Source organism: Plectrocnemia conspersa, unplaced genomic scaffold (assembly GCF_051122295.1).
Source record: "Plectrocnemia conspersa isolate PC_06_02 unplaced genomic scaffold, ASM5112229v1 ptg000008l, whole genome shotgun sequence".
Lineage (NCBI taxonomy): Eukaryota > Metazoa > Arthropoda > Insecta > Trichoptera > Polycentropodidae > Plectrocnemia > Plectrocnemia conspersa.
The window spans coordinates 16,490,541-16,507,306 of NW_028277172.1; the positions used below are offsets into that span (position 1 = coordinate 16,490,541).

Below are 16,766 nucleotides of genomic sequence, written 5' to 3' on the forward strand. Positions count from 1 at the left end.
TAGTGGGATATTTTAACATATAAAATATCATTTTTGAATAAAAATCTGCGATTAAAACCATAATTAAAATAAATATTAGTATCTGTTTTTAATTAATTATATAATTTCATAATTTAAAATAATATTATTTTTTATTTCTGTTTTATTTAAAAATGTATTTTCTCTTAATATGATATTATATATTAATCAAAGAGAGCATTTTAGTTAAAGTGCCGTGATATGACGCTTTTATGTAATTATCTTCAAAGTATGCGAAGGTGGCAAAGATTTCTCAGTATCTTCATTTCGTATTCAAGAAGCGTATTACAATTTATATGGTGTATATTATTATGTGACGGTGCGACCCTCAGCGAAGAAAAAAAAACAATTAAAAATATGTATAGAATAAATTTTAAGAAGAAGCGTTTATTATTAATTTAATTAGAGACGAAGTTTTATAAAATGATTTTAGAAACTTGTATTTTATTTAGGTTCTATACCGTTTTTTACTAATGAGACAAAGAAAAAAAGATTGTAACATTTTATTTAACGGAATAAAATCTACTGTAATAATAATTATATAACATTAAAAATCAAATGTGTATCAAGTTGCTGTTTTAAGCCGTAGCTCGTTTTTGTCTACAAACCGGACATGTTATCGTTCTCCCAACAGGAAAACAAATATTTTTCAGGGTCGAAACACGCCTTTGGGTCAGATTCGGAAGGGTTTTACGAACCAGAAAATTCTCATGTGCACATGTTCTCAGAGACGTTATGACCTCTCCTCCCCAACCCGGAAAATCCCGGCAACTAATGGCCAGAGCCGTTACATTATTCTCGCCGAAAAAATGCCATGACATAATTTGCACTTTTGAGCTTTCGCACATATTTTTTGTCGGATGCATGCGCCAAAATTTCGTAAACGCATAGTCGAATCTCATCACGTGCCGGCTTTTTGGCCTGAACCCTGTGCTTGGCCATTGTTCGAGCCCCATAATATATTCCATCTATGACCCTTGTAGTCGCTTGGTCTCCGTGATGCATTTTATTATATCTGGTTTATTGCTGGTCGATTTCTGCATGAGAATGAGTCAACTATACACTCTTTAAATAAATACATGTTTTCTTGGTTAAAAACACTGTGCGTAGTTGCTTCTCAAATCGATTCTATTCCATTTTATGATACTATAAACTCATTCAAAAATCTATTTGCTTACTTTCAATAGCACTCATGTGTGATTCAGTATAAGCACCCGAACTAAATTATTCTAAAATATATCAGCCCATTTGCACACAATTGTGTAACTAATACTAACACAACAACTATTTAAATGATATTTTAATATATAATATCATCGCTTAGCTCTTGCCACAAATTCACGAAACCCTCAAATTGCCTCTATTGGCAAAACTAAATACAGCAACACAATACACGTATGTGCCCGCTCTCATAATTGGCTTACTCGAGGGAGTTTGTCATACCCTTTCTCCGACATCATTTGTATAATTATACAAGTATAATACACGAATCCCCGGTTCTGTCTCTATGTGTGCGGTGTATTAAAACGTAACACTGTAGGAGCGCGGTTTCTCCAAACAAAGAGCTATGATATGCCTCCAGGCGATCCCTACCTCAGTGATATCCCTAGCAGTTGACGGCAAAAACCGTCTGCTATCGTTTATTATGAAGCGTAATTCAACTCTTTCTCTTATGTATTGTATTATAATGATATAAGCAAACATTATTAATAATATTTTATTTATTTTAGAATTATAGTGTAGGTATATATTTATATATGAATATATTGATTAACAGTGTATGTAATATACTTAAATTAATACAAACGTCATCAGTAGAAACAGATTTTTTAGTATAAGATAATAAACATCTAGAACAATTCAATGATTATTATAGAATACTTTTTTTAAATGTTATTAAGGATCTGATAACCAATTAAATTGTATGTTTAATTGCTAATGATTTTTTTTGTGGTAATTTTTAATATATTTAAGTGCAAATTTTGATCAATAATATTTTTATTGTATAAAAAAGAGATCCGGATTTTGTTTATCGTAACAAATTATGTACAAAAAATGATTTTTTGAGTATTTTGATGATGAAGCTAAAAATTAAACTAAAGAGTATTTATTATTTATTTATTATTTTATTAATTTATTTAGCTTAATAGCTAATCTTTACATCTAACAAATTTAGTAAACATATATAAAAATATATAAAAAATACATAACAGAAAGAAAAAATAAAAATATACAATAATAAAGTCTTAATATTATAATTTATTTCTATATGTACGAAGGTGTTTTTTTATTCCATTTATGAAACCCGTTATATTTTTGCTGTTTCGGATTTCTCTTGGAAGACTATTATATAAATCAAAACCTCCGTACATAATTCCCCTAGCCGTACTCGTTTTCTTATACTTAATTATCTTTAAATTTTCTTTATTTCTAGTATTATATTTATGTACATCTTTATTTCTTATTAAATACTTATTAAAATATTTTGGGAACATATTATTTTCTAACTTATATATAAATACTAAAACATTCATACTCAATATTTCTTGAACATTCAACCATTCTAATCTATCAATCATACTTTTACAATTAGTTAATCTATTTTTATTTAAGATTACTCTCATTGCCCTATTTTGTAATTTTTGCAACATTTGTTTATCTAATTTATTTAACATATTTAATAGTGTTGCACAATAATTAAAATAGGGCAATATTATACTATTGTAAATTTTTTTTTTTGTATTTATACTTAATATATTTCTTAATCTAGATAATAAACCTATTTTTCTACTAATTTTTTTTAATATGTAATTACAATGTTCTTTAAAATTTAATTTTGTATCAACAATTACTCCTAAATATTTTATATTATCCACTATTTCTATACTAGAGTTATTTATTACTATTTTGGTACTATTATCTAACACATTTTTATAATTAATAAACATACATTTAGTTTTATTCTCATTTAATTTAAGTACATTATTCTTTAACCATATTTCTAATATACTTAATTCATTATTTAAATTATTTACAATTTCTTTAATGTTATCACCTATGCAATACATTAATGTGTCATCCGCAAATAGATGAATTTTACATTTTTTCACGTTATTAACTATATCATTAATATACAAAACAAATAACAATGGTCCCAATTTAGACCCTTGTGGTACTCCATAAGACACTAATTTCTCTTCAGAATATACATTATTTATTTTAACTTTTTGTTTTCTTTTATATAAGTAATTATTAAACCATCTTAAAACTATATCACTTATACCTATACTCTCCAATTTCTTTAACATTATTTTTCTGTCTATTGTTTCGAAGGCTCTCTTGAAATCCAAGAAAACTGCTCCAATGATTTTGTTTGTATCCTTAGCCAACAGCCAATCATTTATCACTACTTGTAATGCAGTTTCAGTCGAATGCTTTTCTCTGAATCCCGATTGTTGTTCACATATTATGTTTTGAGAAGTAATAAATTCTTTTAATTGTTTGATTACTACTTCTTCTATTATTTTTTCTATACACGGTAGCATGTTGATTGGTCTCATTTCTTCAACTTTTTTACTATTTTTTATTTTAGGTATAGGTACAATAGTAGCAATCTTTAAATTTTCAGGCATTTCTCCTAAGGAGAGTGCTTTATTTATTAAATAATTTAATTTACTTCCTATTATTTCCCATGTTTCTTTAATTATATTTATATCTAGTTCATCAGTACTAGTTCCTTTTTTAAATTTACATATTATGTTATGAATTTCATCTAATGATACTGATTTAAATTTACTAAATTTTACAATTATTGCTTTATTATTATATTGTACTAAATTACTAATCCTTGGTATTGAATTCACAAACAAATTTATAAAAAATAATTTCTTACAACATGTTTCAAAATAGTTCTCATATATTATTATAAAAAAATTGTATAATCTTTATTAATTATATTTGTTGTGTATTTATACAATATTTTAATATGTTAGGAGATACTTTCTAGATTTGGAATATATATTTACATAACAAATGTACAATATTATTATAAAACAAAACATTTCCATACATTAATAAACATCAATATATTCAAGGTACGTTAAATTCGTGAATTATTTGTCGACCAATCTTCGTTATTGTTTAACAGTCTAAAACGGCAATATATTTCGATACAAATGAATACGTATCGCCCGGGCTAGCTAGTTAAAGCTTAATGCTTTATGGGTGTGTATGTTTTTGTGTATATCGGTGAATAAAACCGATGCCAATGGGCCAAAAGTTGGTGTGGGCGTTGGGTGGTAGAGCAGTCGGATGCTGAGGGAGAAAATACCGACGGGATAAGGCGCGACAGACGGGAACTAGAAAATATTACACTCAACACTTGGCCGTAATTTATCATTGCACGACGACAGAACACACTTAATTACCGTTCTAGTTATATATGCTATAAATCGAGTATGACATGGTTAGTTCTCTTCAAGAAAAAATTAAAGATATCTTGAATCTTAGTGGTTTGAAAAATCAGTCTTGTGCGAACGATGATATCGTTGAAAATCTTAATTTGCTTCAACTTCTTTTCTGTATCATTTATTTATTTAAATAATAAATGTATTATAGCAATCAGCTTGATAATGAAATGAACATTTCAAGCTATTTTTTTATATTGCATTGGTATAATTAGGTATATTTTTGCGACTTTATTTAGCTACAGATCTATTTAATTGATTACGCTCTCTCTAGTGATAATAAACTTTTTGTAATTAAATTTAATTATTTTTCTAGATCGAGTTAAGCGTATTTTTGTACGTAATCGCTTGTTTAAACCTAAAGTTACATCATTCTAATAGCATAATATATTTAATTATTTAATTTTTTTTAAATCTTAAGCATATAGCTTACTATGCACAGTGTTAATTGCATGTGAATACGATTTAACATCAAGGGCAATCCAGGCTTATGGCATTGAAATGAGCTTAATAGAATGAAAGGGCACTTGAGAAGGTCATCCTGGCAGGAAGTCACGGTCGACGCTCGTTCAGGAAGCCGACCCTTTGAGGTTTTCCGTGACACTTTTCTGGCACACTCGGTCAAAGCTATTGTTTGAGATCATAATAACATCAAAGGTTAGCTTAAAAGCTCTACGCGACGCTTTCAGAGCACGTTATCGCTTCGTTTGCCTTTAGACGTTCCTGAGATATCACACAATTGTACATGAACACAAACACACAAATACTCACCACAATATTGTCAAACAAATCCTTACAAGTAATATTAATTTTTTTAAATGTATTTCCTTTTGTATAAATAGTACCAATTTAAGCAAAACTAAAAAATAATGATTTAAAATTATAACATATTGCTACTGAAAAAATATTTAAAAAAAATATTGAACTAATACTATCAAGAGACCAAAGTGTGTTTTAGTTATGCTCTATACATCTATTTCTTTATAATTAATTATTTATCTATCTATTGTTAAATGAATGAGTAGATACAATTCCTAAGTGAATCTGTTCGGAACGAAAAATTTTCATCCCTGCTATAGACTTCTAGACTTTTATAGTTAGTATACTTATAAATATATGTTTAAACCCTGTATACTGTATTCATCTAAGAAACGTACCTTACGTAATTTAGACGAAATAAGTCGGGTGCAAACTAAACTTTCTCGCGTCATTTCATTGTCCCTTCATCCAGATGGACTCTCTGGAAGGCGGCTGGGTCCTCCTATTTTCGTTTTTTTTTTTTTTTGTTATTTGCATTCCTCTTGGGAAATCGCCAAAAACGTATAGCTCGAAAGAGTGAGGATAATTCTCGACGGGGCTATGGGGGACGGAGGCCGTTACACATTTTAAATTTCAGGGCGCACCTGGGCTCGATTTGCACCGCGGCCCTGGGCCTATTGGCGCTACTGTCAACTACTGTCCCGGTGACATTTTTACCTTACATTTATATTCATACACACGACGTTGCCGCTGTTGGTTTTGCGGATGAAAAAAAACGAATATACAAATACTGTGAGAATTGTTTCGGTATATCAAGATAATAGTATACTAAAATGAAGATGCGCGATGATGTCATGAAAGATATAAAAATATATTAGATTATTTCTTTCTCATGTTTTTTTTAATAACGTGCATTGTGACTAATGTTTTTGTCTTGACTCATGCCGGGAAATAATTTTCGAGTATACCTGATTTTTCAAATATCTAAATGTATCTCATAGGTCCTAGGTAATATATTTTTTAATTCATAAATTTTTTTTATATATATTTTCTAGATTACCGACCTAGAACCGCAGAAACATCATTTAAAATTTGTAATAAAAATGCATATCTTTTTAAAGATTATTAACTAGTAAATTAAAGACAAAAAATGTCAGTGTCGCTTAATAATCGATCTCGCAATTTTTACAGTCTCCGTATTGTTATTAACTACTTATGTGTTGTATTTTTTGCAATACTTTAGACAACATTTGATAATTTTAAATATTAATTAAGTTTAAAATTAAAATATTTTAAATGTTTTAAATGTAAAAAGAATAAACAATTTATATATAATTTTAATCATTTATATTAAAATCAATTTATCGTTTATCCTTGAAGTGATTTTTAATATCTAATATTACATTTTTGCACAAAATGTATTAAAATGTGTATAAATATAAGTTCAAATTTTCGATTTGTGTAAATATAAATATCAATTGATGTAAAAAGCAATGCGCAATTATATAAATTAACATTTTTTTATTTTTAAAATGAATAACTGATAAATTTTATATGTATACAAAATTTAATTGTGTGCAATTATGTTGAAATAATAATAATGAATTGACTAATTTTTGAAGCATGATAAAAAATCATCTGGTAACCGGGAATTCCAGGGAATTACTCAAATTTGAGGTGCAACAAGTATCCATGGTTTGAAAAAGTCCAAGTATACAGAAGCCCTTATTGTTAACAATCACCATACAATTATTAAAAAATAATTTTATACAATCCTTAAGATTTCTGGTAGGCATTATTTACTAAATTTTGTCCATTTTGATATCTACAATATGTTCTCTCTTATTTGTAAAACTAAATATATATATATATATATATATATATGTTTTTTTATTAATTTTAGATTTATCAAAAAGCATTTTGCTGATAGTCGTTCTCATCTGGATACTCACCTTTTCCAGCAAAATACACTAAATATGTATATTTTTTTGTGGGAAACATTTCTAATGTGTCAGTATGAAATTAAATTATCTCTTTAATTCCACAACTTTATAAATAAAAAGTTATAAAAAAATTTATAAATAAATTTATAAATAAAAACTTTAAACTTTAAACTTTAAACTTTAAACTTTAAACTTTTTTTTTTAAACTTTATAAATAAAAAGTTATAAATAAATTTGTTTGCTTATTAATATTTTCTTAAATATAAAAGTTATAAATAAATTTAATAAAATAGGCAATATTAAAATGTACAAAATGGACATAAACAACTTTGCAAAAAAAGCATGTGTATAAAAAAACAATATTTTTTTTTAAATGAAATATTTTTATATTTCTTATCAAGATCCGTCAGAGAAGTAGGTTTGTGATAATGTTTCGATTTTTAGTTTAAATTTCTATAAATTTTACAATTAATGTCTTTGTTAAATTTACAATAAATCACAAAGTTATTATATTGTTTTTTTATTAACTGATTGTCACAGTAATATAAATAAATTGTATATAGTTAATCGGTTACAAATCTTCAATTTCTCTTAAAATACCGTAATAACGACCTTTTAAATTCAATATTTATTCTGGGAGAATTAGAAATTTAACAGAGATATAATATATGCGATATCGCGGGGTTTTTTCTACCCCCCAAAATAGGGAATAAGTAAATAAATTAAATAGTAATCCAAGTTAGGTCATTTAATGATATCTTTGTTCTGTATTTAAATCATACTTATTCGACACTGCTTGCCATTACAGCTCGCACAACTTAATTATTTTTATTTTTTTTTTGACAAGATTGGTTTTCAACAAAGAAACTTTTCTTGAAATTTTCTTTTAACTCTATAAAAACTTTATAATATATTAAAACACACTTTTTTATAAACTGGTATTTTCATAAGCTTCAGTTAAATTTGAAAAATGTAATAATACGTTTATAACGTTTGACGCAAATTTAAGAGGATACTAAAACTCAGTTACATGATGGAATTACACAGGAAAATAAAACATGGAATAAAATTACACAGCAAAAACTACACAAAGAAGAAATTATACATGATAAAATTACACTAGGTAGATTTTACATACACGATAAATTTCACACGGGAATCATATATCATAGGGAGGTGTTGTGTATAATAGTGTTGTTCTATTTTTTTTACTAATAAAATATATTGAATTGAAAGTGACCTGACGCCTTTTTTGGAAACATTGGACTTGTTTTATGTAAATATCTTAATCGACACAAATTATGTTTATATCTTGAGACACTTAATCGACATTATTTGTCATCACAGCTCACACTTCTTAAATATTTCGATCCTTTATTGATTAGTCTTCCAGAACAAAGTTCATCTACAAAATTTTGATTAAAAACCTTGCCATTTTGAAAATTACTAAATAAAAAAATATTTTTAATAGACCGACATTCTTAAAAAATTCTCGTTTGAGAGTTTTTATGAATTTTTAAACAATTTTATTTGCAAATGTAACGTTACGTTTACAATATTTATAAATAACATTTAACGCAAATATATTGAGATATTAAATCACTGCTACATGATGAAATACACTTAAAAAATTACGCAGTTAAAATTTCACAAAAAAGAAATTACACATAGATATTATTACGCAATAAAATAATTATACGTTTTATATTTAAATTTCTTCTATTAAGTCATTCTATAAATAAAAACTTTTATATATGTTGACTATTACTTTTATTTTAAACTCCTTTGTATGTTTTATCAGCTTTTAGGAGATTTATTTCAATAATAAGAAAGTATTATACTAATTTATTTTACAAACATATTAGTGATTTTTTTATATTTTTACATAATATTTTTTATAACTAATGGAATATATTTATGTCTGAAATACACATTTTTTTATTTCTGATTCAATATATTATTTTAACGTTGAAAGGGCTATACATATTACTGAAGAATTGTAATAAACGTATTTCGTGTGTTTTTTTAACTGTGTAACATTATCATGTTTATTTTTACTTTCTGTAGTTCTTTCAAGTGAACTTTCTTCTATGTGTAATGTTAATTCATCTGTGTAATTTTATTCTGACACCTGAATACACATCTGTTAACAGTGGTAGCCCAGTACTAACTCAATCGATCGACTTAAAACAAGTCTCGACTAAATTGCCGATATCTATCAGCCAAATATTATGTAGCCCAGTCGGGTATAATAAAATCAGAAATCAGTCTAAAATGTACTATTCATTCGTTATATTATATCAACTTTCATTATATTTTTAATATTCAATGAAAATAATATTTAATATTAAATTTAAAATAACCAGACACTTGCTCTCAAGCACGCAATTATATAATTTACAAAATTTTATCACAAGTATATAATTAAAGCTTTTTAATTAATTATTTCCGCCGCTCCGAAATAAAATATAATCTGCCACATTTGTTTCTCGGCGAGATTTGTACGGAACGCACACACAAAACCTGTAAAAGATTCTCTGAGAATAAGTAAAAAATAAAAGAAAGGACACTGAGGCGAAGTAGAAGAATAAAAAACGCGACGGGGAGAAAACACATTTTACCAGATGCGCTTTATTTTTTGTACTCGGGAGCCCGAGATGGCATTTACATTAAAATACGTAAACGAATAACGAAACAATCTACATATTTATCGCGAAGTGTTTCAAAGTCGTCTCGAAGATATTACGTACGAGCAAAAATGGGGTTGGGGGAATTTAAATTGAACCCGGAGCGATATGAAGGAGCGTGTGTGGCCTCCTTTACGCGCGTGCCGAGCGTCTTCCGAGATATATCTACAAAACATGGTGGGTGTGGAGTCACAACCTGAATGGGTGTGATATGTTATAGATAATATAAAATATATCACTTACAAAACATATGTCTTCTACAAAAACTAGCTATTAATAAAATAAAATCGTACCTTTAAAATCAACGCTTCTTTAATATACTTGCAGCATTCCTTACTAGTTTTAATTTATTTTTTCATCTTAGAAGAATCTTATGAGCGTGATATTCACTATGGTATGTTGAATAATAATTCATACCCATAATCGAAAATTTACTAAGCACTTTACCAACGAGATGCGAATGTTTACACAACTCGGGCCCCATCAGCTACGATTAGAATTGCAAAACAATTTTATTAAGAGATTATTTCACTTAACGCATTTAAATGGATATTTACACTGAGCTGCGAGAAAACGGCTAGGCGATAAATTATGCAGCCGAGAGATGAAATTTCATCAACATGAACAATTTGACGCCCATAACGCCCCCCTCTCTTTAGCGTGGGATAATTCAACCAAAAAAGTATTTCATGACAAGCTGGTCAAAGACCGTTAACAAAATAGCCTTTGAGAAACCGCGAAAAAGAATAAGATTCACCCCGGGCCATTATTCGCAATGATAATAGACAGAGAAAAGAATTCGTCCGAGATCTGCAAAGGGAGGGCCACGTCAAAATATTTTCATAAGGGTCGATTGATGTTACGCATGGAGAACACAGATATTGTTCTAAACTAAGCATATCCGAGAAGAAGAAAGGGAGATAAGATAATTCAAAATCAAGAAAAAATATGTAAAGACGTCGATTTTATGAGGTTGCTTTGATATCAAGTGGTGCATTTCATTTCACAAAATACTTAAATACCAGATTTTGCAAAATGGTTTTTAAATGATAGTATCTATATATCAAATATATGTAAATATATATGTGGAATTTTATAATATTTTTAACATTATTTATTTGTTGGTTTAAAATTATGTTAAATTAAGAATATTTCGATAGTATTTTTCAATAACTTTTTTTCACTTTTATAGCCCAGGATTTCCTGGGACTTGTAAATGAAAAATTAAAAGCTCAAATCTAGTAAATTCATACTAATAAAAATGTCTGCACAGCCTTAAAAATCGTAGTCTAAAAAGGTTCAAGATTCAGACAATATGTAGTAGAAACGTGTTGTCTGAGATTGTCATGGTTTTTCGAATGGCCGATTCTTGTTAATTGCTTATTTTAGTATGAGCAATTGTGAGTAATACTAAGTCAAAAGATAGTCTGAACCGGGTTACCCTACTTTGCCTTGTGTATTTATTATACTATCATACAGTGTAGGTACAAGTATTTTAAGAAATACTTGTATCGATGTCTTATAAGTGATGATTTTGTATGCATATCGCCAAAGTTTGTGATTAGACATCAAGGATGCTCGGATTCATAATGCGGAGCACGTGTAATTTATTATCGAATTGTATTTTATAGGATAAGCTAATTCGTAGCATCTTTGAATTTAACTTTATTTTCTTAAATCTTAGCGATTTTATAAAAATATATTTACAAAAGAGGCTTTGCATCGTATCCGTATTTGTATTCTAATGCGTTTTTACTAGATGCGTTGGAAAACAATTTATTGCATTTTAGCCGTAGCATCTATTTAACATAACACTTCCATACATTTTGAAATGATGGTGTTAATAATCGGTCGATGCTTGTCGATTTCCATCTGCGAGCTAAAGACTCGTAATCCCATCCCTTATTCTTTACCATCACGGTCAATAAATTACTGCTCTTCTCAAGCCATTCAGCTACTCAACGAACCTACCAAACTCAAAAAAGTCAAATCTATAATGAACAGAAAAAATAATAAATGTTTTTTGCTTTAATGTGCATTTTTATTAAAAATATGTATGCATGTTTCTTTAATATATATGATATTCTCTATGAGCTAAAATTACTTATTATTAGAGATTTTGCTGAAAATTTGCCTAGTATTAAATTAATTAAGAAAGAGTAATTAAATCTATAAATCTATTCAAAAAAACAAAAAAGAGATCAACTCGTCACACACTGTATATTCTTAAAAAAATAGAAGAACGATCTTGTGACCAAATAATTGCATTTTTAAATGTAAATATTAAACGTACAACCTTTTGGCCTTAAAATTCGAAATATATATGTACATATATGAAATGTGAAAATCATTGGAGAAAAATTTAAGAATACTATAATGACCAGATTGATACTAATTACATATAATTATTAATAATTATAAATAAAATTATTTAGTTTTTATATTTTACAAAAAAAAAAAAAAACACTTTTTATTTATATTTTTTCGAGAATCGAGAAAATCAAATGTTAAATTTAAATATAATTTTTTTATTTTGGTTTGTTGTTGTGTTGTGAATCTTTTCATTAAAAAATAATAAAAAAAACATATTTATATTTGCTTGTCGTGTTTTACAAAGAGCACTTCACCAGGTAAAAAAATAATGTACATAAATATACCTAGTGAAAAATATTCTTTGTTAAATACAAAAATAAAAATATATGCATTATTATGTCGTAGTATACATTTTTGATGAATTTCTATACATTTTGAGTGTGGCGTAGGGCCTTGGTACTTGTGATTTTGTTAATAATACTACAATTACAGTACTATATATGTATATATATAAATAAATACGACAAAAATATTTTTTTATATTTACAATTGCTATTTTATATTCTAAAGATATCACAACTATATATTTTTAACTTTAAAACTACGGCAGAATACTTTATATTATTCTCTTCTGTAACAGTATTTGTTTAACAATTTTTAGACAAAAAGCAATGTCTATAAAGTAAATTGTATTATTTGCTAATTATTTATGATGACTTCTGCAGCTTTGGTTGCTATTTATATGATGAGGTCTATCGACTAGACAGACCAAAACTTAAATCGTAATTTATTGTTAGAAAAACACGTTTAAAACACAATAAAATATAAGTCTATATAATCAACTGAGACATTTGTTATGATGACAAGTGACATAGCTTATCTTGTTCCCGTTGATAATATTTTTTCTAAAATATCACAATGGAATGCGAAATGACAAGTGCAAGCTCCACGCAATACAAATACATAGTTCTTATACTGCCACTTCCATTCGAAATACGCTTCTAGCAACATTTCATGGAGAACTTGTACTAGATATCTTCAAATTGGCACGTTTAAAAAGTTTATCTGAACTCCCACAAAGTGTATATACGACGATCATCGGCAGATACTAAGAATACCGAGAAGGTAGCTACTTTTGTTTTCACACCAACATATGTCGAGCTACAACGTTTAGAATCGATCGATCTTCGTAAACGATTGCAATCTTTAGACGCACTCAATGCTACGAGAGCCTTATGTTTATAAATACCAATATTAAACGATTTGAACGGGACTCAAAATTGTTACAAAAGAAGTAATCTCTACAATATAAAAAAATAAACACAATAAAAATATAAATGAAATGCTTAAGTCGAACTTATAGCATTCTATCATTCTAAAGATCACAACACTGGCTTTAAAACTGGTAAGACTGATATAATTTCATATAGATAATGTGCAGGATACACATAAGAGTGAATGTTTTCGTAGCATTTTAATCGGCCGAGAGCGGGAGTGGTTTCTGTGGTGGCAGTCAGGTGGCGAGGGCTGGGAGTGAGAGTGTCAGAGTGGTGGTGCGCAGGGGCGGATTTCGGAATAAAAAATTGAAATAGAATTTACGGAAGCAATTTCTTTTTAATTAGGCGGCGGCGGTACAAAACGAGTTTTCCGCAGGATTGCTTCCGAATTAATTTCAGAAAGTACTCCCTTTCACTTTTGCACCCCCACCACAGTGGCGCTGCGCCCAGGGCCGAAAAACAAAAAGTGTGGGCTGCGTGGATATTTCCCGGACCGGGAATTTCGACCATAAAACAGTTGGCCGTACTTTAATGATGGCAATAAACGGTTTCGCAATTGTCAACACGCTGCTCGCGGGTGTCCGGGATTTTTTCCCTTAAAAATCTCGACCCCTCACACTGAATGCGGCCCTGTAAAAATTTGCGCAAATAACGCGAAAAATATGAACCATTATCGAATTTAATTAAAAAAAAACAAACGGCGCGCGAACAAACACAAAAAGCATATTAAATTGCTTATTTGTGCTTTTGCTTGTTTTTATTATAATTTTATTTTATTTTATTTACAACCGCTGTTTAAATAAATTATTGCGTAGCTCAAGAAATATGCGTAGATTAAAAATTTTAACTCGCCAATTTTTAAACGATTTTCTGTACGAATCTTCCCATAAAGAAATATTTGTACTTCAAATTAATTTTTCCAAAGACTGCTAAAAGAGATACTACCGCTAGAACAGTAACCCAGAGGGCGCGGGTTCGGGTCCCCGCAACAGATTTTAATTTTTGTTTATTTATTTTGTTGCGATATCACTAAAAAAATGCAATTACCTGCAGATGGAGATCCATTGATTATAAGTTTTAATATAGTAACAAATTAATTATATTGCTGTCTTTAATTTTCAAACTTTCAGTCTAGTGGTTAATACATACTTATGTGTTATTGACTTATCCAGCTGGTACTCATTTATTTTTTTGTCATGCATAAATTTATGCCTGTCATTTTACAGTAAAATTGGTAAAATAATTAAATAAATAATCAGCATTTAATTAAAATATATTGTATTTCTTTATTCTAAGAGTCCCAGTATAGTCCCGTCCTTTATATGAGACTATACAAAGACCTCCGCAAAAAAAAAAATCCGCAAGGATTCTTTGGTGCATTGAATGAATATTTATTTGCTATGAAACGGTCACGGGAAACCATATAAAATCGAAAGATAAAAAGCACAGTAAGGCCATAATATTCCTGTTGCACAATTCGACCTCGGAGAAGTCCATCAAGCAAATGTCACTTTCTAAAGGTGTATACATATTTTGTTCTTCTAAAAAGTGAGTACAACGATTGGCTGGATGATTGCTGCATGATTGTGATTTGTCAACAAGCTTTGCAGCCCTGCATACTTAAGGCTGGTCTCCAACGAGGAGAGGGCAGATTCGTCCGGCCTAGCAGACGCACTCCCACCGGTAGACGCGCCCCCGCCAGCAGATACGCCCCCATTGGCAGATACGCAAAGATACGGCCTGAGACTCCGGAACAGAACCATCGCAGCAAGAGAGACTGACCTAGAATACACTATCGCTGCCACGTCTACAAAACTCTTGAGGATCTTCCACGGAACATCATCCCTCCGCCAATTTTTCCACCATCGCTCAGAGAAAACGATACTTATATACCATAATAAATTAAATTATTATTATCAGTTTCCATCTGCGTCAAATTGGCTGCGAAGTCACGCCCTTTAAGGTTACCAAACCTTAAAATATAAATAAAATAAACTATATTTAAATTTTTTTTAAATCTTTTTAATCATGTGTCCATTATTAATGAATTTTATTAAGTAGCAGGCCTTAAAATTTTAATATAATTTAAAATTATAAAAGTGTGTCTAAGACTTAGTTAAAATACATAACATTAAAGAGTTAATTATTTGTTCGTTCAATTATTTGTTTTTTTATGTAAAAATAAACTTGTTTAATTAAGTACATGGCTTTTATTTATAGCGATAAAGTTTGCAATAGAATAAGTTTATTACATGACAATAAGCAAAATTAGGAAGAGCCATTCTTTATCACTGATAAACTAACTTAAGCATATTATGAAAAATGCCATTTGTATATGTTTTAATTAAGAGATGTATCAAAAATTAATTTTAATTATATACCTAACAAAATATCAGGTTTTTAAAAACTGCGCACGTTGGGTGTCGAAAAGAGAGCAAACACAACATTTTTATGCCGTTGTAATCAAGAAACTTGTACCATATCTTCAAACATAAATTAGTAGTTTGAATAAATAAATTAATTAGATAACATTTTCGTGATTTTGTAAATTTATTTTTTTATTATTCTTCATCAAAAAAAGTAAATTAAAATATTTTAGCTATTTTTTAATCAAAGTAGTAGTATTACTAAAGTATATATATATACAAAATATTCTTATTATACGAAAATTTTGCCTTTTTAAAGTAGTGATATAATATTTGCAATGCCTTTTTTAATTTTTAGGAACAGAAATAAGTCGCTAGAGTTAGCCTTAAAAAAAAGTTTATTAAAGAATTGAGAGAAAATACAGTAAAATTTCTGTCTTGACGCTAATTATATTTAAGGAAACTCACAAAATAATAATCATATTATTTATTTCCTGTATTTCTGTATTTTTTAATCATAACCAGCTATATTTCATGAGTCAATAGCATGAGCTAATCTATTTAATTGTTAATAGAAGACTATTTCAATTGATGACCCAGACAGATCAAAAAAGCTTCTTTAGGAAAAAAAACAAATATAAAATTATAAAACGTCAAAGCAATAAAACTTTTCAGGCTTTTAATTATTATTTTTTAAAAAACACACTGAAATTAGTAGAGAAAACGAATAACGTTTTCTTATGTTAATGTTTGCTTATTAATATTTTCTTCAGGATTATATAAATTAAATTTTAGTATAAATGGCATTAAATTAAATTATTAATTTTAATCAGAGTTTAAATTATAAGTATATGTTTAATTGTTTAGTTCTTAAAAATATTGTATGTAGTATGTATACTATATACAATATTTTTAATATATTAACTAGGTCTTACAA

At 28.3% G+C, this 16,766-nt stretch overlaps 1 protein-coding gene across 1 annotated transcript in view; it reads left to right on the top strand.

Moving 5' to 3' along the window:
* The window catches only part of side-VII (sidestep VII transmembrane protein), a 542,053-nt gene that overhangs the window by 434,650 nt on the left and 90,637 nt on the right, over positions 1 to 16,766 (top strand). The gene's annotated exons all lie outside the window — the stretch shown is intronic.